The sequence below is a fragment of the Triturus cristatus genome, chromosome 2_2 (genome assembly GCF_964204655.1).
Source record: "Triturus cristatus chromosome 2_2, aTriCri1.1, whole genome shotgun sequence".
Lineage (NCBI taxonomy): Eukaryota > Metazoa > Chordata > Amphibia > Caudata > Salamandridae > Triturus > Triturus cristatus.
Window position 1 is genome coordinate 621,151,311 of NC_140582.1, and position 24,618 is coordinate 621,175,928.

Here is a 24,618-nt window from a genome sequence, read left to right on the forward strand (position 1 = left end):
TAATTGTTTGTATACAAAAAAAAACTTTCATATAAGATTCATTTGAATAACAAAAAAAGATTTTGCTTGAATAAATACTATTAATTAGTACAGACATGGTTGTTTTATATTTCTTCCGCGGCCTATTGATTTTGTAAAATAGTGATCAGCATTGGCATTCTCTTTAGTTTCTCATGTTTATGGGCTCAGCCTTCCTGATTCGAGCCACACCCATTGTTGTTCCCAATATAATCATGACAAGCACATCTGTTGAGTGTGTTCTGACAGTCATTGATTTTGGGTAAGGTAATCACAGCAGTGGAACCAACTCCCATACAGCTTGAGTTCTCCTAAAAAATTTACTATTCAACACATTCATTATTCTCTTACACTTGCCCTCTCAACACAATTTGGGATTTTGGTGTTACTCATTTTGGCAATAAATAGTGCATTTGATAAGCATTCTATGATAGAAGAGTATTTCTAAACCTGAACACTGGTTAGACAAAGCTCAGTAAAAACTTCAGAAAATGTTTTTTTTACATAAGAGGTTGTAAATAAATGGACAGTCTAGAAAAATAATAATGTATATAAGTTAGAACTACTCATCAGGTAATTATAAAAAATCTTAACAGTGCTTATTTTGGCAGTACCCAAAGTGTGGAAGACTGTGTAAACATTCAGTGAGATTCAAGAACAAGTTCAGCAGATCAAACTCAAATCCCTATGGCAGGCTCATTGGCTCACTGAGCTATCTTAACAGCAGTGGAGTAGTAACCTGACAACTGATTAATAGTAAAATGTATCCGAGACTGGACTTATTTGAGAAAGTGTCATATATAATAAATGTTTTACAATGCCATGACATTAATGCATAGTCACATTAATGCTAATGTAGCGTGAATTTATGTTTATTCACATTTAGGGGCCCATTAGGATGGCGGTCGGAAAAGCACCCCGACCGCCACGGAAGCGGAAAACAACTGCCCGCCGGCACCGTGGAAAAAACGGCGGCCAAATTAGGAACAAGCGCCAATAAACACCTACCGCGGCCATGAAAAAACGCGCGTAGCGGGCAGAGAAGGACAAAATCCGTCCGCGGCGGTCGGATTCGCAGCAGAAAAACACCAACCTGCCGCAAGTATAGCGGAGACACCGCATGGGAAATTAGGATATCCCCGATGGTCCCGCGGTACGTACCGCTGTCTCCAACCGCCGCGGTCGCACAATGGGATGAATGTGAGAGCCAGCGGAAGAGCTGAAGCATAGCCACCGCTGCGGACGATTCGTAAAAAATATGGCGGGCGAAGCCAAAAACCCACAATAAGGCCAAAAAGTGCACACAGCAAACAAGCCATGCCCCCAAATGCACAAAACACACCCCACTGACACAACCACATGGCAAAAAGAAACATACAAATCCCAGGACAACACACCTGACAGCAATACCCCAATTGGACATACCCACATAGCTGAGTATCAGCCCCTTCCCTGACCACAATCATTTGCAATACTCCATGAGAGAAGGGACACACACCCCAGCTGACAGGAGAGGCAATGGACACAACATCACTAGCCACACCACACACAGCACCACCACCACTTCCACACCTGCACAACTAACCCCCTGCACAACACACACCATACACATCACAACCACAACCACCACTCACACTCCTGCACACACTACCGCTTTGCACACCACACACCATGGCCACACAGAAGTTGCCCAAATTCACAGAGAGTGAGTTGACAGTCATGGTAGATGAGATAGTCAGAGTGTAACCACAGCTTTTTGGTAGCCTGGTCCAACAGACACCATTAGCCACAAGGACACAAATGTGGTTAAGGATAGTCCAAAAGGTCAATGCAGTAGAGACCACCCCAAGATCAAAAAAGGAGATCATGAAGCAGTGGAATGATCTGAAGAGGGTGGTCAAGGAGCGGAGGAGCAAGAACCATGAGCAGGCTCAGAGGACTGGCAGTGGCCCTCCCATTTCACAAAAATCATTCACACCATGGGAGGAGAAGGTGCTTGCCATACTGCATCCAGAGAGTCTTACAGGAGCAGCCGGTGAAGTGGAGGCTGGTAAGTACAAACAAATGACTACTACCACTCTGCTATGTACAGTCCCGCACAACAACAACGCTACACCTCCTAGGACAAATTCCATCCATCTGCACCACACACTCACAAAAACATGTCTCACAGACTATTATTATTATTATAGAGGCTTTTGTAGCGCGCTCTGTTACTAAAAAGTATAGTATCCTGGCGCGAAAGAAAAGGGAGACAGATCATATTACAAGCGGAGTTAGAGAGACATCCATTAGGCAGTGATGTTAAAAAGGTGGGTTTTTAGGCCTTTCCTGAACGTCATGATGGATGGGGATGTTCTCAAGTGAAGCGGAAGGGTATTCCAAGCTCTCGCTGCTCTGACAGAGATGGATTGACCGCCGAGCCTGCTATATTTAAACTTTGGCACAGTCGTTTGGTGGAGGTTGCTTGATCTAAGAGGGCGATTGGGAACATAAAGGGAAAATCTTTTCCTCAAATATGCTGGACCCGTTTGATGAAGTGCTCGGTATGCTAGCACGAGGATCTTAAATAAGATCCTTTGAGCAACTGGGAGCCAATGAAGATCTCTAAGGGGTTGGCGGACACTAGATCTTCTGGGTATGTTGAACAGCAGCCTAACCGCGGCATTTTGAATGACCTGGAGGCGGTGGATCAAATAGGCTGGGAGTCCGCAGTAGAGGGCATTCGCATAATCCAATCTGGATAGTATAAGAGCGCGAATGACCGTCTCCTTGGCCTCTCTTGGGAGCAGAGGGAGAAATCTGCGCAGGGTTTTGAGGGTGGAAAAGCAGATTCCAGTAAGTTTTTTCAGGTGGTCCTCAAACCTGAGATTGTTATTAAACCAGACTCCTAAATTTTTTGCAGGTCCACCAATAGATTTGGGACATGGGAGATCGGTGGGCCAGAGGGAGTCGCTAAAGTTATCTGGAAAGGAGCCATACAGCAAGATTTCCGATTTACTCTCATTGCATTTAAGCTGGGCACACGCCAGCCAGCGGAAAACCGATGATAAACAGAATTGGACCCTCGACGTGTCCGAGTTGTTTTTGGGCCAGGTAAACAGAAGCTGAGTATCATCGGCATAAGCCATAATTTTGGCTCCTAGCTGTTCCGCAAGATAAATGAGGGGGGTCATATATATGTTAAAAAGCAGGGGGCTTAGAGTGGACCCCTGTGGGACACCCGTAGAGAGTTTTTTGGGAGAGGAGGAGAAAGGTGGCATCCATACTTGCTGGGACCTGTTATCCAAGAAAGATGATAACCAGCCAAGAGCAGAGCCAGTTATGCCTATGGCTGCTAGTCTGGTGAGTAAGAGGGAGTGGGGGACCGTATCGAAGGCGGCAGAGAGGTCCAATAAGATCAGAGCCGCTCTGCCACCTCCGTCCAGACATTCCCGAATGGCCTCAGAAACCTCGACTAGAGCCGTCTCTGTGCTGAAAGCAGCTCTGAAGCCTGATTGCGCAGGGTGAAGAGCTTGAGAGCTTTCCACAAATTTGTCTAACTGTGTGAATGCAACTTTTTCACATATCTTTGCCAGGGCCGGCAGTAATGATATGGGCCGAAAATTAGCAGGGGCCTTCGGGTCTAGGCCATTTTTTTTAAGAAGTGGAAGCAGTTTGGCCTGCTTCCAGCATGCCGGAACAGTGGCGGTGGAGAGAGAGAGGTTGACAATATGTGTCACCTCTTGGCCAACTGTATTAGCCAGGCCCGCAAGGACTCTGGCCGGGCAGGGGTCAGCGGGGGATCCTGATTGTAAAGTGGCAAGAATTTTAACAACCTCTGTTGTATCCACTGGAGTGAAGAGGGTAAACTGGTCCGTATAGATGGGCATAATGGGGGAAGGAATAGTCATTGAAGCTGGAAAAATGTTACATACAGTAAACAAGTCATCTTGGATTTTTGCAATTTTGTCCACAAAAAACACAGAGAGTTCTTCACACCATTTTTCCGAAGAGGCTAGGAGAGGTTGAGTGGCGCAAGGGGAAACAAAGCTTTTGACAATAGCAAAGATTTCCCTGCTACTGTTGTTGGCCGTGATTATGCGTCCGTTGTAGTATAAACTTTTTGCTGATTTAATTGCTGCATAGTACCTCTTTTGAGCCGTTCTTAGTTCTTTCTTGGCCTCAGGGAGATAGGCTTGTCTCCAACGTCTTTCAAGTTTTTTACAACCTGATTTAAGATCGCGGAGAGTATTAGAGAACCACGGCTTAGAAGGGGTGGAGCGCACTCTACAGACACGACCTATTATAGTTGAAGAAGCAACGCCGCCTTTAATCCATGAGTTGAATGAGCTAACGGCTGACTCAATTTCGGAGGGAAGTGTGGGGCGAGAGGAGTCAAGCTGATCACAGAGCATAGCTATGTTAATTTTCTGTGTGTGAGCAGCGGAGTGATTGGACTCAGTGGGGCGGGACAGGGGCCAGGTGAACCTTATCAGCATATGGTCAGACCAATTTACTATCTCAGGGTCAGACATATTTATGTCGAAGTTGGTACATAGTAGGTCGAGAACGTGACCCCCTGAATGGGTGGGAGCTTTAATCCACTGTTTTAGCTGGGCCATCGCCAGAGCATCGTTTAGCCGAACTGTGTCAGGTAGATCTGGCTGATCCACGTGAATATTAAAGTCTCCCAGAAGGAGATATGTGGGGTATTTCAGGGCACGTGGGACTATCATGTCCTCTAGTGCCTCTAGAAATTTTCCTGCGTGGCCAGGTGGCCGGTACACCAGAGATCCACCTAGGGTGAAATGTGCCCCTAGAGTGAGAGAGAAGTGGAGCACCTCTGCATCAACTGAGGGGCCCATAGGATCCAGAGACAGAGTCCATTTATCTCTGAAAATGGCTGCTATACCACCTCCTCTGCCTAAGGGGCGGTCTTGTCTAATGATTTTAAAGCCACGTGGAATAGCCAATTCAATCACTGGATTGCATGACTCATTAAGCCACGTTTCTGTGACAAAAAGGAGATCGAATTTATTGTCACTTAGCAATTCAAATATGTCATTGCAATGTTTGACCAGTGATCTAGCATTGATCAAACCGGCCCGAAGACATGTCGAATCGGTGGGAAGCTGGGTAGGAGCAGTTAGGGTAGGCTGAAAGCGAAATTTGCATGCCTGGCAAATACGCTGAGATAAATCAGCCAGGTCCCAACAATGCAAGCAGGGGCAAGAGTTAGCACTAAATGTTAATAGATACTCACGAGTGTAGGAGACACGCGACCGATCCGCGACTGGAGAAGCAGCAGCAGGGGGGCTGGCGCTGGCCACGTCCGGGACACGGACGGGCGCAGACGGGCTTGCCTTAGGCGCGCCTTCGGCGCGCAAACGGCGCTCCCGCTGCGCTCGTCCGCTGCGCTTGCGTGGGACACACATTTATGGAGAAAGAGGGTGGGCGTGGCCAATCGTGTGGGCGTGGCCTCGCGTTTCCTAGCGATGGCGTCCGTGAGCCGATTCCCTTCCCAACAGCGCTAAAATCCGCTGAAAGTGGGTGTCTGCTTGGCAGGGGAAATAATTGGAGTGGCTGGGGGTAAGTGCGCAAGTTTAAAACATACAAATTAATCACAGTTTTCAATTTAAAAAGCGAGCGTAAGGACACCTCCGGCTTCCGCCTCAGAGGTCAATCAATTCAATGGCCGGCGCTTTTGCTCAGCGCATACATAGAGTGGGCGGTGGGTGTGGCCAATCGTGTGGGCGTGGCCTCGCGTTTCCTAGCGATGGCGTCCGTGAGCTGATTCCCTTCCCAACAGCGCTAAAATCCGCTGAAAGTGGGTGTCTGCTTGGCAGGGGAAATAGTTGGAGTGGCTAGGGGTAAGTGCGCAAGTTTAAAACATACAAATTAATCACAGTTTTCAATTTAAAAAGCGAGCGTAAGGACACCTCCGGCTTCCGCCTCAGAGGTCAATCAATTCAATGGCCGGCGCTTTTGCTCAGCGCATACATAGAGTGGGCGGTGGGCGTGGCCAATCGTGTGGGCGTGGCCTCGCGTTTCCTAGCGATGGCGTCCGTGAGCCGATTCCCTTCCCAACAGCGCTAAAATCCGCTGAAAGTGGGTGTCTGCTTGGCAGGGGAAATAGTTGGAGTGGCTGGGGGTAAGTGCGCAAGTTTAAAACATACAAATTAATCACAGTTTTCAATTTAAAAAGCGAGCGTAAGGACACCTCCGGCTTCCGCCTCAGAGGTCAATCAATTCCTACATTCACCTACACCAATTCACCCCAAACATAGCTACCAACATTACCATGGGGGCATGTGTACAGGCAGACAGCACTACAACTCCCACCAGGCCCCCTTGTCCCACAGCATCAGCAAGATGGAGCCCTACCCCACCCCACCCAGAAGCATGTGTCAGCCATTGCAGTACACCAAAAAAACTTACAGGTAGGTAGCCACCTTCCCTGGGAGGGTGTTTGGGGGTGAGAGGCCTGCACTACCACTCCTACCATACCCCCTGCCCCCCACCTTAGAATGATGGAGCCCTCACCCCCGGAAGCAGTTGGAAGCCATTGCAGTACACCAAACAAACTTACAGGTAGGTAGCCATCTTTACAATGAGGATGTTTGGGGGTGGGAGGCCTGCACTTCTACTCCCACCATGTCCCCTGGCCCACAGCTCAGCAAGATCAATCAATCAATCAATCACATAATTTGTAAAGCGCACTACATACCCGTGAGGGTTTTAAAGCGCTGGGGGGGTGCTGCTGCTATTGGTCGAAGAGAAAGGTCTTGAGTTGCCTCCTGAAGGTCAGCAGGTCTTTGGTCTGTCGCAGGTGGAGGGGGAGGATGTTCCAAGTCTTGGCCGCACAATGGGAGAACGATCTGCCTCTGGAAGTGGTTCTCCGGGTGCATGGGATCATGGCCAGGGCATGGTCGGTGGAGCGGAGTTTCCTGTTGGGTGCGTAGAAGGAGAGTCGACTGTTGAGATAGGCTGGGCCGGTGTTGTGGAGCGCCTTGTGTGCGTGGATCAGGAGCTTGAAGGTGATTCTTCTGTCGACGGAGAGCCAGTGCAGGTTCCTCAGGTGGGGGGTGATGTGGTCGCGGGACGTGGAGGATCAGGCATGCAAAGGCATTCTGGATTCTCTGAAGTCTGCTTATGAGCTTGGACGAGGCTCCGGCGTAGAGGGCGTTTCCGTAGTCGAGTCTGCTGCTGACTAGGGCCTGCGTGACTGTTTTCCTCGTGTTTGTCGGGATCCATCTGTAGATCTTGCGGAGCATGCGCAGGGTGTTGAAACAGGTGGAGGAGACTGCGTTGACTTGTTTGGTCATGGAGAGTTTTGAGTCGAGGATGACTCCCAGGTTGCGTGCGTGGTCGGTGGGGGCCGGGGGGGACCCCAGTGACGTGGGCCACCAAGAGTCGTCCCATGCGGAGGGGTTGGACCCGAGGATGAGGATTTCCGTCTTTTCTGTGTTCAGGTCTTCATTCCCTGGTGGAGGTTGAATTTGGCGGTGAGGAGGTCCTTGGTGAGGGAGAGGATCAGCTGAGTGTCGTCGGCATAAGAGATTATGTTGAGGTCCTGCTGTCAGGCGATGCGTGCTAGTGGTGCCATGTAGCTGTTGAACAGCATCAGGCTGAGGTAGGAGCCCTCCCCCACCCCACCCAGAAGCAGTTGGAAGCCATTGCAGTACACCAAACAAACTTAGAGGTAGGTAGCCAGCTTCACAATGAGGGTGTTTGGGGGTGGTAGGCCTGCACTACCACTCCCACCATGCCCCCTGCCCCCCACCTCAGCAGGATGGAGCCCTCCCCCCTGAAGCAGTTGGAAGCCATTGCAGTACACCAAACAAACTTACAGGTAGGTAGCCATCTTCACAATGAAGGTGTTTGGGGGTGGGAGGCCTGCACCACTACTCCCACCATGCCCCCTGCCCCCACCTCAGCAGGATGGAGCCCTACCCCCCGAAGCAGTTGGAAGCCATTGCAGTACACCAAACAAACTTACAGGTAGGTAGACATATGATTCTGTCTTGTGACCCCACTGAGCAGGATGTAAGCCACCACCACGCACACACACATGTGTGACATAACAAACCCAAATGTGGGCACAATACAGGTAAGTAGCCAGTACGTGCACCCACCCATTCGTCACAAATTAAATGGTGCCATATGACAACACCAACCCTCTCATTGCACAAAGAGGCAAACCTACCCCATTGCCAAGCACAGTGTGCACACAGGTAAGCTAAGGAAACTGTCACAGCTACCAAAGTGTGACACACCAATGCACAAGTAGAAGAAAGTCAGGGCACAATCATGCACAGTACCTATTTACATGTGCATCGCCATGGGGCAAGTGCAACAAGGACCATTCAAAAAATACGAAAGCATGTGTGGTGGTACAAATCAAGATTAGGCCTGGGCCAAAATTCCGTTCCGTTGGCGGAAATTGCGATAATTTGGCATTTTCGCGTTCCGCGGAAAGTGCGAAAATGTCAAAATTTCCGCATTCCGCAGCTTAGCGATAATTTGTTTCTTGCTCGCGCTGTAAAATAATCCATTCTCGTGTGCGCGATCGCCTTACCTGAATCCCCGCGTTCGCCGACAAGTTTTACCGATCCGGTCGCGTTCTCCACGAGATGTTGGATTGTTGGTAGCCATTTGCGCTGTCTCGCGACAGTTCGCGCCCGCAGTAACGTCATGCGTCGCGCGATCACATCTTTCTTCTCGCGATCATGCACCGCGAGACAAGTGAAAACAAGATGGCTGCGCCCGCGAGCAACCGCATGGGTAAGTTGGCGAGCCGCGACCACGCAGAAAATACCGCGAACGAGCGGGAAAAAAACTTCTGCATCTTCGCGATATTGCAGAGCCAGTCTCTTCCCCGGTACATGGACTCTCGGATGTTGACTCCCAGGATTCCATGGACGATGAGCTCGAAGCCGGCCCATCTGGTGTGCCAGGGAGCAACAGGTCCCATGACCCCATCGTCCCCCCACCACATCTGCGGCAACAAAAACTTCACAGCAGACCCCCGCTGTCACCGGCTGTGCGGCCACCACCACCAGTTCTGCCTGCAACACCCTCCCTGTCCCAGAGGATGACCAGCACACATCACCGACAGAGGAGGGCAGGGAGAGGATGCGGGTGCCCACAGTGGTGAGGCAACAGGTCCATTGCAGCAGGGCAGGTGGGAGGGGCAGGGTCACCCAAGGACACCAGGAGGCTGAGACCCAATCCCTGGAACACATCACCAGAGTCCTGAGCGCAGACGAACAGGCCCAGGGATGAAAAGGCCGGTCGGACGAACTGTTGCATAAGCTCATCCTGCTGATGAGGTCCATCGACACCCGCATGGGACAAATCGTGGACCTCTTGGGACAGCAAGTGGCGGTACTGAGGGACAGGCCTGCGCCACAAACAACACCTCCACATCCCTCTGGTGGGCCACAGGATCACAGTTCACCATCACCCCCTGTGCCCACAGAGAGGGGTGAGTCCTCAGACCCCTCTGGCCCTGCAGCAGGGCCCCCCTGCCAAACGACAAAGGGGCCGTCCTATGAAGACCCTGGGAGTATCTGGAGGTAAAGCACCTGCCAGACGCCAGTCATGAAGCCAGCCATGATCGCAACCCTCTCCACCACTGCATTGACATTTTGGACTGTCCTTCCCTCACTGCCTTGTGAATGGCATCTGTCTGTTGGACTGGGTCACCACATCAATGTGGTGACTACTCAATTATCTCATCTACCACAACTGTCAACTCACTGCTCCACCCCCCAATGGAAATGTACACCCCCCCTCGCATCTCACCATTGCAAATAAAATATCCTTACACACATGTTGTCGTGTCTGTTCTGTCTTTATTGCAGGATGTACAGTCTTCAACATGATCACAATGTACCAGGAGCATGGGCTGCATGTAGGCAAGGAGAAGTTGAAGGCACCTAGGGAAACACAACAGAACTACTTTCACTGGTCTGGGTGTGGCATCACAGACATCACACAACCCCTACCATCAGGCTAACACAACATGCACACGTCACAATGGGCAATAAGTGTCAACATACACGTCCTTTAGATGTTCCCAAATGACCTGTCCCAGAAACATTGCCAACCACCGCTAAGTCTCCAACTGGCTGCAATTCTCACATGCCCCTTCACGACAACAGCAATATCAGCAGACAATGGGTATGTTGCACATTGTCGCCCACCTTCAAGTGAAGTAGCGTGTGATGAGCTGTTCATGCAGATCAACACCTTCCTCCTCTCCACTGCCCTCATCACTGGACACGGGTTGGTTTGCAGGCTGGGGCCTTGGGTCCTAACCATCATCCAGGAGCAGGGGAATTTCCTTGCGAATGGCTAGGTTGTGGAGCATGCAGCATGCAACTACAATCTGACACTCCTTCCCGGGCGAGTATGCCAGTGCACCTCCGGTCTTGTCCAGGCAGTGGAAACGTGACTTGAGCAGACCAAAAGTACGCTCCACCACACAACATGTCCTCCCATGTGCCTCATTGTAGCGTACGTCAGCTGGGGTCCTGGTATTCCTTAGTGGGCTCAGCAACCAGGGACGGTTGGGATATGCAGAGTCACCTAGGTATGATAAACACAAATAGACATTGCAATGTCGCTGAGGCTGAGGGTAGCAGGTCACACACCCAGCACGCCATACGACTAGGCATACTCAACCACAATCCATGCACGATCGGGAAGCAGATTAAAAGAGAAAGGACAGGGGAAACCTACTCACTAACAGAACCAGGGTAATGGTTATATAAAGGGAAGCAACGGTTCCTGTGGACTCATAAAAAATTATTCAAGCAATATAATTTGCACAATCGCAATAAAAAGAGGGTAGAATAATGTCAGATGGCAAGGAACCACCAACACATTTGTACAATTATGACTTGTTTTATAAACACAACAGACTTATTATATACATTATTTAAATTTACAATAGAACAGATATTTGTGCACTGTGTCCCAAAGTGAAAAATGGAACCTAATCGTAAGTGACAGGGTGTTTCCATAAATCTTAAAAGGCGACCATTCTTGTATAATTTCTTTATAAACAGCAACTGTATATAATAATACGCGCTGGGCAATGGTTCGCTCTTTCATCTTGTCGACGGCGTTTCGACCCTCTATCAGTACGGGGTCTCCTCAGGACTAGTGATGCAGGGACATCTATAATGAAATAATAAGAGCATAAGGCCCATGTACCGGCACAAATGCAAGAAATAAAAAAGGGGGACATGGAGTGTGAATTACCTGGATTGCCTAATGCGCAGCCTTGTGAACTAGTGATGTGCCACAAGTGAGAAGTGAAAGGGTATAACGCACAAGAGGACCCGTCTGGGTACTGCCAAGGGGAAATGGGAGAGAAGAAGAGTATGGTTAAGGGAAAGCAGTGATTCAGGGCAGGATATGTGATGCACTTTGATTCAAAATGTGCTCTTACCTCACTGTGAGGAAAGGCTGGCAGTCAGGGGTACGGTTTGGCCGACCGGCTCTTTACATCAACTCGCTATAGCCATAGCGGTATGGTTAATCCGGGGTAAGTTCTGGAAACAGTGACAATGCACTGTGTCTGTCTATGGATTTAATAAAAGGGGAGGTTGGTTTCTAGAGAAGGCGGTGAGCGTAAGGTATTGTGCTCTTCAGTTATAGTTATTCTTACCTGGATGATATTCTGTGCGCGATGAATCACAGCATCTGTATTCCCAAGCTAAGTGAGTCAGCTTCAAGGATGGTACAATGACAGTGATCACTTTGGAAGACTGCTCCTTTATGCAGTGTTTCCCGCCTTTCTGCATTGAGAACCGGCAGGTCTTGCTAGGGATAGTGGAAAACAATGTTCAATCCGGTGCTTGGTATCCGTGAAGGATAGAAAGTAACGAAAGACCTCTGTGTTCTTGTGGCACAATTGTAAATGCTGCGCTGCTGTTAAATGCAAGTGATATTGTGAGGCATGTAATATTGTGAGGCATTAACTAAATTCTTATGCAAAGGGAACAGATACAGGAATCATCATTTACAAAAATCATATGTTTGAGACAACTTCATATTACATTACATATGATTTGGTATAAGTAAACCATTTGTTAGGAATAGTGTGAGAGATAAAATTAAACAGTGAAAATTGAAATACTTCATATTTCATACCAAAATGGCATTTCACCTTTGGTCTTGGATTAGTACACAAATAATCAATATTAAGTTCTTATTGGAGGGTGGTGACATACCCCCTCCATTCCTCAGCAGAGTTAAGACCATCATCTATTGAGTTGACCCTGTCAATCCAACGACACTCATTGCGTTGTAGTATGTGTGTAATGTCACCTCCCCTCTCTGGTAGAGTAGCGACATCAATTACTTGCCATCTTAGTTCGTCTGCAGTGTGATTTTTCTCATTGTAGTGCGACACAAGAGGGGCATTGGGAAGCGATCTACGTATGCGACTACGGTGTTGACTAATACGTGCTTTGACCGGTTGTTGCATTTGTCCAATGTATGGAAGTCCGCAGGGACACCAAATACAGTACACTACATTTCGTGTGTTACAGTTGGAAAAGGTTAATAGATCATGCTTCACATTGCCATGTTCAAATGTGGCAGTGTTAAACGTGGGATCACAGGAGACACAATTGCCGCATTTGTGATGCCCTTTGATTTTGGGAAGGCCCCAAGCGCTGATAAGTGTATTGGTATTGTTAATCTTGATATCTGTGGCAGATCTGACAAGATGATCTTTGATATTTTTCCCTCTCTCGTATGCAAATAGTGGCGTCTCTATTGTGGGGTCAACACTTTGGATTATGTTCCAATTTTTTGTGATCAGGTTGCGCACTTGATTGGTGTGAGTGCCAAAGGTCATGTATGCAAATAGTGGTGTCTCTATTGTGGGGTCAACACTTTGGATTATGTTCCAATTTTTTGTGATAAGGTTGCGCACTTGATTGGTGTGAGTGCCAAAGGTCGTAACACATACAATATTTTCAAGATTTGGTTTGTTTTTTGTTTTTAGCAGTTCCTCTCTAGGGCAATGCCAAGCCCGTTTACGTGACTTCTTCACTAGTCTATTTGGATAGCCTCTCTTGACTAGTTTCATTCTTAATATTTCAGCTTATCGCATATAGTCAGCTTTATATGTGCAGTTACACCCGTTCGGGTGCCCTGAAAGTCCCCGAGACACAGCCAAGTCTGAGTGTTAGTCACCCTCACACACCTGTCTTTCACACAGGTGGGCCTGTACTGCACATTGTTACCCCCTGACTGTGTTGCTGACCATGGAAAGGTACAGTCGCAAACATTCCCTATGCAGCTTCTCATGGACATGCTCTCTACTTTGTCCTGCCCACTGGCCTTGTCGTTCACTGCTGTGTGCCCCCTGCCTGTGCAGCTTCTCATGGACTCACTCTGCACTCTGCCCTGCCCACTGGCCTTGTCGTTCACTGTTGTGTGCCCGCTGCCTGTGCAGCTTCTCATGGACTCACTCTGCACCTTGGACTGTTTTTGCCCCCTGCCTGTGCAGCTTCTCATGGACATGCTCTGCACTCTGCCCTGGCCACTGGACTTGTCGTTCACTGCTGTTTTGGCCTTGCCTGTGCAGCTTCTCATGGACATGCTCTGCACTTTGTCCTGCCCACTGGCATTGTCTTTCACTGCTGTGTGCCCCCTGACTGTGTTGCTGACCATGGAAAGGTACAGTCGCAAACATTCCCTATGCAGCTTCTCATGGACATGCTCTCTACTTTGTCCTGCCCACTGGCCTTGTCGTTCACTGCTGTGTGCCCCCTGCCTGTGCAGCTTCTCATGGACTCACTCTGCACTCTGCCCTGCCCACTGGACTTGTCGCTCACTGCTGTTTTTGCCTTGCCTGTGCAGCTTCTCATGGACATGCTCTGCATTTTGTGCCTTGCTCTTCTCTTGTCATGGTGCCTCTCTGTGCAATATGTGAATAAAGACAGTTATTCCTGTTGTTTATTTTGTCAGTGTCCTTACTGAATAAAGTTATTTTGCTGCGTGTATATGGTTTACTGTGCCACATGCTCTGCGTGCCACTTCAACATGGTCACTGTTCGGGCTCACTTACGAATCAGTTTTCTGGGGTGACAGAGTCTTCAGTTCTTCCTGAACCAGATATTTGTGGGGGCAATGGTGTAATTGTACAATGTGCAGCAGTTGTCATTTACCTGATTAGTTCATGTTGGCTATATTGTACACATGTCAGGTTGGGGGGCACTGCCGGCACTGAGTGGGTTTCTGCACACAGTTTTGCAGGCAGGCTGTCCAGGGTCATCATGTATGTGTGTTCTTCCTTTAGGTGTGCCCAGTGGTGTTTGTGTGTGGTCATCTTGTGATGGCCAGTCATCCTAGTCCCATGGCTTACTTTCCATGTGTACTCTTGGATGGTCAGGTGGTGTGCAGTGTGAAGGGGGTGGGTTTGAGGGGAGTGTTGATGTGTGCATGCCCCTGCATTGTGAACTACACACCTGTCACCCAGGAGTTGCATGCCTGTTGTTTTGATTGTTCAGCCCTGTAGATGTGGTTGTATGCACATGTGTGAGTTGTATGTAGTGCACGGTGCAGTGTGTCAGTGTGTCCTTGCAGTTCTGTCTGACTCCTACTTGTTGTTTTTGTCACTTGTGAGTATGCAGAGTGTGTGACTGGTGAGTCAGTGTTGTGCTTTGTTGCACATCCATGTGTCTGGTGGCTGTTTGTGGGGACTGTGCAGACCTGCTGTTCCACACTGCCATTGTGGTTGTGTTTCCTCATGCCTTGCTGTCACATGGTGCCTTCTTGCCTCCAGTGTGGCATGTTGTGTGTGTTGTCATACCATCTCCTATCTGTGCTTCAGATGCCTACCCATTGTGGGTCTGCACTCCCTCTCTTTGTGTAGGGTACACTACTGCCATGTCCCCTACTGGCATGCAGTACACTTTACTTTTGTGTCAGCTGCCCCCTTGGTTTCCATGTGTGTGTGCCTCCCCATCACTTCATTTGTGACACTGTGCTTTGTGGTGCAGTTCTTTGTCCAGGTTCAATGTGTAACTCAGGGCATTTGCCCAATGGGTTGTATGTGATGTGCTGGTGCTGTTTGCCAGTCATGGTTGCTCCTATGCAGTCCAACTGTGTGTGCTGCCCAGTCTTCTGGTCAAGTTGTTTCCACCTTTGTGCCTAGGACTTGTGCATCTGTTGGTGTTGTGTTGGATGTTTGTGTGTTGTCTGTGTTATTGCTTCACTTCCTTGGTGTGCTGTTGTCTTTGTGCTGTGCTGTATGGTGTTATGTGGGTTGCTATTCTGTCACTGATGTCTGTGTGTGGCTGGTATGCTTGGTGTGCACACACTGCTTGTTGTGCATGCAGTGCTGTGTGTGTCTGTTGCATTTTCATTGCCTGGTGTACATCCCCTGCTGTCCTGCTGTGTTTGCTGTGTGATTTGTGTGCCTGTGCATGTTGTTTGTTTGATATGGCTGTGTTGTTCTGTGATGGTGCACTTCTTGTGTGTGTTGTGGTATGTTGTCTGTGCTGTTCCTGAGTGATGATGTTGTGCCTGTGCTCCCATTGCCTTTCCCCAGTTTAGCTGCACAGGGCATGTCTGTTCTTGTTGTGGTTCTATGTGTGTTTCTGTTGGGTTATGTGTTTGTGTGTTGTTTTTGTGCAGACATTTGTTGTGGCATCCCTGTGTGTGTGTGATGTTTGTGGCAACCCCCAGGGTGTGTGTTTGTTTGTGTGTGTGTTGTCTGGCAAGTATTGCCAGCCTTCAGTGTGTTTGACACTGGTGTTGTGTGCTACTGGTGCGAGGGGGGTATGTGTGTAGATTCCTACTGGTGTTTGTCAGTCATGGAGTGTGTCAATGTGCCCTGTGTGTAGTGCTGCTGGTGTACTCCTGTGAAGTATAGATGTGTGGCTGTTCACAGTTTGACTTCAGTACCTTCCTTTCATCCTTGTGCCTATACATGGTTTACCTTGCTGTCTCCCTGTGTTGTTGCACTGTGATATCTGTGGTTTGACCTCACTGACTGTACCAGCCATGTGTGCTTTGATAGTCTGAGGGTGTTGTTCTCTGTTCCTTGTCTGGCAGGTGATGTACACATGCGTGTTGTGTGTCTTCATGGCCTTCCATTTGTGTGCATCCCACTTTGGTTTTCCTATTTGTTCTGCTCCATTGCTGTTGGCATGTGGGGTGTGTATGTGTCTGTGAGTCAGTCTGTGGTATGTATGTGTGACTATCGAGGCTGTGTGTCCATTTGGATGTTAGTTCCTTGTAAGTGTTCATTTGGTGCTTGTCCTCATTTTAGTTTCCCCGTGTGTGGTGGTGTGTGTGTTTCCCTGGCCCTGTGTTACTGTGCTGTGTGTTCCTGTGCAGCCACTCCTGCAGTGTCTGTCTCCCTGGTTGTTTGTTGTGTGGTGCAGGGTGTGTATTGACCTGGTTTGTTGTTGTGCATGGGATGCACAGGAGGGGCACATGGCATGTGCCTTCATGGGGTGTGCTAGTGTGTGGTGGGAGGGGGTGTGGTCCTGTGGTCTTTGTGCCCTGCGCATGCCTGGCACTGGTCCTGCCTTTTGCATTGTGCGCATGCATTTCCTTGTATTCACCGCTGCGGTGACGTGACCGGGACATTGCTGCATGGTCACGGAAGATGTGTGTCCAGGATGCAGAGGGGTGACTTGGTGGCAGGTGGGTGATGTGTGGGTGCCCTTGTGGATGTGTCCCTGTCCCCACCAGGGTGTCTGATGTGGATTTGGACCCTGTGTCAGCCCATGTATTGTGTGTTGTGTTATTGCGTACCTGCGTCGGCGGCCGTGGCGGTCCATGAGTTCCTGGTGATGTAGCACGTACAGCACCAGAAAGACGTGTAGAGCTGGGTCCATGGTGGTCGTGACCGGATGGTGTGGACCGGGACTCTGGTTTCGTTCTCCGCTGTCGTGCTTCCGCAATCTCTGCTTGTTTGGGTCATCCTAATTTGTGGAGCGGGGCGGACGTCATTCCGCACGGCGGAGAGTCTCCATTGGCTCCCACCGCCGCGGTGGCAGGCGCACTTTGATGGCGGTGCGCATGGCACCGCAGCGGTCGGGAAATGGGCTATGTTTGGCCATACTAATATGGCCGACGTCTGGGCCGCTGCTCGCGGGCGGAAAAAAGCATTTTTACGCACCGCCGGCACCGCGGTGGTGCCACCACCCGACATCCTACTGGACCCCTTTGTTTTTATTTTAGCTAATATAGGTCTGAATTTCAAAATTAGGTAATTTGGTGGCCATCTTTGTCTCGTGATATGAACATTTTATTTCTAGTGAAGTACTTCAAATGCTGTTGAAAACAATGTTTTTCCTTCTTTTCTATGCCAAAAAATATTTTATTATCTTTGTTAGTATTGCAGAACGTTGTTTTAATGAATAGCAAATTCAAGAGACACCTGCAATGTGCAGACTAGTCCATGTATCTTATCTAGTTACAGATAGTGTAAGTGGGACTCAGAGAGAAACATGTATTGTGAGGAACCCTGAGAACCTATTGCGTATGTGTGTTGATTGTATCATTTTGCTTTAGGTTGATTGGTCAGTATTTTGAAGAACTTCGTGTAGTCGGGTGGAATGCTAGAGTTGTGTGTCTTTAAAGCCGAACAGAGAAGAAGATTTTAGGGTGCCCTCTCAGAGAGTGGACTGACTTTTTCTTTGTCCTTCCCTTTGAGGCGACCCCATGCGGGTTCTCCATTTGCTTGATAATATTTGAATCGGTTACTTATTAACTGAAGCATTTGCATTCTGACTATCAATGGTGCTAACCTGCTTTTTGCCTTCTGTAAGCCATTAAGTTTAATAAACTTTCATGGTTTGATTCCAAAATATTTTCTTTTTGTGGAACTTAATGTGCTTCACATAATATTGAATGTATGGATTTGTTCACCAGGTTCAGGTGTGGAACACCAACATCATTAGGGATTAACACAGCTCTCGGTCCATCCAGAGAATCCATTCATGGTTCCTGAATTTGTGTAAAGAAAAGCTCTCGCAACTGTGTGACTCTAATATTCCCTTGAGCCCAATGTTACTGAAGATGTTGCACTATGCACGTAAGTATACATGTATCTTTATATTGAATGAACCTAAATGAAAGGCAGAGGAGCGATATGCAAGGTACACTGATGATAGCAATGCTATTAACAGTTATTAATAGGGAAGGTAGGGAGGTAATAGGGAAGGTAGGGAGAGTAAATAGTCAATATAAGCATATGGGTACATGGCACCAACAGAGGAGCAATGTCTCTATGGGGCCGATTCACAGAACTAATCTAAGCTAAAATCCTAAACGTACTACTTTTGGTATTCGCAGAAGGCATTTAGTAGTTGTAAAGTTAGGACTACTAACTTTACTACTACTGAACTGAGATAAAATCCTAAACTTATTACCTTTGGTATTCACAGAAGGCATTTAGTGTTAGTGAAGTAAGGACTCCTAACTTTACTACTACTAAATGCCTTTTGTGAATACCGAAAGTCGTAAAGTTAGGATTTTGTGTCAGTTTAGTAGTTGTAAAGTTAGGACTCCTAACATTACTACTACTAAATGCCTTCTGTGTATACCAAAAGTAGTAAGTTTAGGATTTTATCTCATATTATTTCTGTGAATCGGCCCTTATGTAAGTAAGAAAGGGTGAGGCTGGGCACAAAATCGACCTGCGTGTCAATATTTTCACATGTGTTTGGCTCCCTTGGTGGGTCAGAATGAGCAGCACAGAAACACAGCTAAAGCCTGTGTGCTAGAACATATATGCCGCACCTTCCAATGTATGGTGTGGGAGCCAACAAAGTAAGGAGTGGGTGTGTGTGTGACACAGAGAGAGACACAGGGTCCCATCTGGGTGCAGGTGGTTGGGTTATTCAGTATGTCATAAAAAGGATAGGAAAACGCTGGTGAGGACTTGTGCCACTTAGAACCAGATAAAAACCCCTTAAAACATTCCATTCAAAGCTCTGCAGCTCTAATATTTCCTAGCACAGAGCTGGCTGTGTATTCGAATGTCTACGACTTCAGAAGCCAGTCCAGTGTGCACAAGATCTGTGAACGGAGCTAAGAGGGGGCAAGATGGGGATCGCCTTCCAAAGCATCCTCTGTCCCACTCAGAATCCCCACGATAGTGACAAAGAATGTAGGCATGGCTACCGTATTATAAACACGTTCTATCTTTAATTGAGAAGAGATGCAGTGTCCAGAGCTTGTGACAGACTAAGACCTGCAACAATGAGATTCTGTCAAGTATCCCCCCATGAAATAGGGAGAGTACACTTAGTCGCGCTTCATGAAGGGCAGTGGGGCAAGGGATGAGGGCACACCTCTGCAAGCCTTCCTCCAAAAATACCACTTTAGTCGGCCACCTGCCCCGAGGCACCACTTCTGGTTGGGAGATTTTTACACCATGAAGCGGGGGGGGGGAGGGGTAGGGGTAGGGAGTTGAGGGGATTTAAGCCCCGTGTTGCACCCGGGTAACTCTCTCCAGGCCCCTTCCTCCAGGTGCAGTGGTGGCATAGGGCTGCGTGACACAGGGGGCCACCTAGATGAGCATCAGTCTTTCAGCTTAGTAAGAGCACACCTACTTTTAGCCTCACTCAAACAAATTCCTAAACCTAGAGATAAAATGAACTAGGCGACTGTTATAAATTTACTTGATCAAATGTAACACCAGAGAATGAAACAGGATCACAAGCTGGAAAATATACAATTAAAGGCCAGCTCAAGGTGCTTTTAGAAAGAGCAAAATCCATAGATATGAGAAGTAAAACAAAAACAATCCAGTCTGCAGCAGTGTGTATTATAGATACTGGCATGGGTATGAATGCACAAGTTGTTACTAGTAGGTTCTTTCCTCATAGGTGTTTGGAGCATTTTCAATTGGTTCACAACACCACAGCATGTTCTGGCTGTTCCCATGTTGGTGTGCATAGATTCTCATTAAATGAAGAGGTCTTTGCTGTGCATTTCCATTCACGCAGTGAAAGGCTTGCAGGTAGAGTCGAATCCATCAATCGCAGAGGGAGGCGGCACCAACATAGCATCCTCTCAGGCACCCAGCCTCAAAAGGGGCGCAACTTCTTCATGCAGTTGATGGTCCAGGAAGAGCGGACTGGTAGGTAAATGATTGCTAAATTCAAAATGCATACACATGTCTGACACTAGGAGGTGATACACACGATCAGCAGATGCTTTGGGGAATCCACCAGCCACTCCTATTTTTTCAGAATTTTTACTGAACCAACAAGAATTGTGTGTTTTTTTCTGATAGTGCATGCACAGTGCCTGCCCCCTGTACAAAATTGTATTACCAATCACAAAAGACAACAGCTCAAACAGGCTCTTCAGAGTAGCTAATCAGTGAAGGGGGCAGCCCACAAGTCCCTTTCTAAATATTGCCTAACAGTGCAGCCCATAAAATTGGCTCATAATCTATATTGTGCAACAAGCCAGAGAAACGGAGTGATGTGCCATGTTGTCATTTTTTTATTCTATATATGAGATGGACATCAACTCTGCAGCAAGGAGATTTGGGGCCAATGTGCGTCCGTTTTTTATGCAGTCGCAGCCGCAAAATAGGTCTGTGCAAAGTATAAACCCTATTTTGCAAGTCGGTAACCTATTACTGACTCGCAAAATAGGCTTTGCAACTCGCTCTTAGGAAGGGGCGTGGCAAGTGCTTCCCTACCTAATAGCAAGTCGCTCTTTATGTACGATTGTTTGGCAACCACAATTGCGGTCGGAAAACACTTGCAGTTTACCACCTATTTCAAAGAGGTGGTAAGCCACTCACAAACGGAAAGGGGTCCTCAGGGGACCCCTTCCCCTCTGTGACTGGCAGCGAAAATATTTTTGAAGAGTAGTGTGGGACCACTACCTACTCTTAAAAAATGAAACAGAAACATTTCATTTTTCTCTTTTAAATGCAGCCCGTTTTACTTTAAGGAAAAAAAAAACTGCTTTATTTAAAAAGCAGTAACAGACATGGTGGTCTGCTAACCCCAGAAGGCCACCATCCCTGCGACTACTGTGCATTCCCAATGGGTCTCAAATTGCAACCTGCCTCATGAATATTGAGGCAAGTCATTTGCGACCTCAATAGGAATCGCAAACAGTGTCTTAGACACTGTTGTACATTCCATTTTGCGATTTTCAAATTGCGAGTCGCAAAACTATGCAATTTGCGACTCCCAAAATGGAAGGGTCGTACATCTGGCCCCGGGAGTCCTGCATACATTTAGATCATGCAATCTAGCAATGTTTGTACCTATGTTGAGGGTTCTCTGTGTGAGCTCAATGTGCGAAAAACCTGTGAAGGGACCTATGAGGGAGTTGGCAGTGATCACCTTCCTCAGTCTCCTTCCTACCTTCTGTATTTGCTGACAATGACAAAGAAGCAAACCTCAGAACACAAATTGCAGACACACATGGCACTGTCTACATTTAATAGAAAACAGATGCAGATCCAAGAGGCCGCAGCAGCTAAAGCCTGACAATGATAAGAGCCTGCTGGAGTCATCCTGCAAGGGTATCATTCTCATTAACCTGTTAAGGAAGAACCTATTCATAAACCAACCCAAACAAGTTTCTGCTGCTGAATAATACTGTAATTGTTTCACTCTAGCATATGCACAGTGCTCATCCCCCTGTTCTACTTTTTATTTCTAATCATCAATGCAGAATGCAAAAAGGTAAACATCAGTGAAATGATGTGAGTGGATTAAAAAAGTGAAGAACAAAGCAAATAACAAAAAGCTGAAGGGGCTCACTCAAAATAGCCAATAGTTAAAGGAGGAGATTCAAAAATCCCATGTCTGTATATTGCTACTTTCCTTTCTGCTATGTTGACATGAAACGCGTAAGACTCATGAACCTGTCTGAAGACAGACCTAAAAAGGGAGTTTCAACACATACCAACTAAATTAGGTAGCCACAAATACTTCTGTCGCAGTATCTTTCTCAGGTTATTCATGCATTGAGTTCTTACCAACTCTTAGACCGGACAGCCTTTGGTGTGGTTTTCCCGCAAACTTCTTGCCTTCCCCACTCCTGTTTTCTGAATTTCCTTTTTGTCAGAATTAGGACTCTCTGCACTTTACCACTGCTGACTAGTCATAAAATGCTTGTTCTGTGTCCTCTAAACATGGTAAAATTGGTTCACTTTTAATTTACTTCTAAGTTCCTAGTAAAGAGTTATTACATGTACCCACGGGCTGTAAATAAAATGCTACTATTGGGCCTGAAAGCAAAAGACATACAAATGACATGCCTGCAGCACTTATTATGCCACCCACTTAAGTAGCCCCTTAAAACATTTCTCAGGTCTGTGATTGCAGCCTGTGTGCAGTTTTAAACTATCAATTCGATCTGGGAAAATAAACCTTTTGTCAGGCCTAGACCTCCCATTTTAATACATATAAGTCATCCAATTGATAGGCTCTAAACAGGCAGCCCATAGGATAGGCTGCATTGTATTTACTAGGTAGTACATGTGTTTTTATGTTTTACATGTCCTGATAATGAAAAACTCACCTCTCATAGGATAACGCTGGGTTGCCATATAACATTTATTAAGTGCTAACATTTGATTAGGAACTTGTAGAACTATTCTATTTGATATCAAAAGAATTGTAATTTAAAATCCTCCTTATTGGTAAAGTCCAATTTTAAATCACTATTCTGAAAAGGCAACTTTATGAAAATTGGCATTTTCTTGTCCTAACCATTCGGTGCCTGTGTCCTGGGTCACATAATGGTGAAAAGTTGGCCTTTGTGTTTTTCTCTCAGACAGTGAGACAAACAGGGACTGGATATGGCAGGATCGGCCATCTTTCCAGGATGGGTCGGGCGGATCTGTTGCTTGTCCTACTCTCATTTCAAAGGGCTGTTTCCAACCAACTCACAAAGGAGCATGACACCAGCCTTTCATCACCCTAGACAACGTGCAACCTAGGCAGGGGAAGGATAGAAATATCCAAAACCAGATGAGGGGATAGCCTAGAACATTCTCCCACTTCAAAGGATGCCACCAGGTATAAATATTGGACACTCAGACCAATTCTTAAGTACACACCTGGGCCTGTGGAGAACCCCCAGAAGGACTGTCTTGCACTTACAAGGACTGCCCTGCTGCTTGAGGCCTGCATTGTACCTCAGAGGACTGCTCTGCTGCTACCAGAGAACAGCCCCACTGCTTGAAGCCTGCCTTGTACCCTCTAAGGACTGCCCTGCTGCTTCAGGCCTCCTTTGCCACTTGATCTCAGGACTACAAAAGTTACTCTAAGGGTTAGTTGGCTGGCCTCCTGTGTGAGCTATAGGGACATAACAAACTCCTGAGACCTTGAACCAAGTATATTTCCTCTGCCTGGAGTGAATCCTTAACCTAAGTGGTGCCCAACCAGTCCTTGACCCTTGGAAGTGGTGCTAAAGGGGCTCTTCCAGCCAAAACCTGAGTTTTGGGACATGAAAAATGTCCACAAAAAAGTGGCCTGAGAACAGACAGCAGACCAGGAGCTCACTGAGCCTCCTGAGGTACATTGCTGGTCGGCCTGACTTCGTGGTAGCTTCTGCTGCATTCTTCTTTGCAGCGTCAAATCCTGTTCAGCGGGATCTCTCGGAAAGGGTGTCTGGCATTTTGGAGCCCTCATTGGCTACAGCCTGCAGCTTCAGCCAACTGAAGATTTTCAACTTCCAAAAAGGGACAAAATCACAATGTAGAAATCTCCACTGCAACTTTGTCCAGTGGCTCCCCGGCAACGATCAACCCTCCTCGGACACTGCTGGCTGCATTACCCTGCTAAACTTTACCTTCTCTGGAACTTTTCTTCAAAATTTCTTCTAAGTCTAAATGTAAGCTGAGACTGGGCTAAATCCACCTCACGTAACTGAACTGCGCTCTAAAGCAGTAGGCTTTAACTTTTGAATTTCCACCAGTCCAGAGAACCACAGTTGGCGATTGGATTGTTTATGCAGTTTTTCACTTAAAATTTTAGAATCTCAAAACTCCAGTTCTACTGATTAGATGTAATTTATTTTGGTATAATTGTATCTTTTTTTTTTTGCATTTTCACTATATTACTGTTTGTATGCTGTATAACTACTTCACACAGTGCCTCTAAGTTAAGCCTGACTGTTTTTGTGCTAAGCTACCAGAATGTTAAGCACAGGTTAATTTAGTGAATTTTGTGGTTCACCCTAGGAAGAATTGTGGTTCCCAATTTCTTACGTTGGTGCTTAGTGGAGGGATCCAGCACTTGTGTTTGTTCAATACCACTCAGTGATTTGAGCAGCACTAAAATCCCTAAAATTAATCTGACATCAATTTAGATTTTTTAGTAATTCTCCTTCATTTGCCTATTTTTTCTCTTTTCCAAATGTAAGTTACTGCACCTCCTTTTCGCTTAGAATGGAGATGGATCTGATCAACGTGGATGACCTCAGCAAGACAGCTTTACAATGAGAGGGAGATGAAAGAAAAGCAAGATGGCATCAGTGTAAGACGCGGATCGGGTCGCTCCTGCTTGAAAAGCCCCACAGAGGTCATTAAGGGCAAGAAAAGGAATCCTTTGTCCAACAATGATAACCGTACCTTACCTGCTCTTG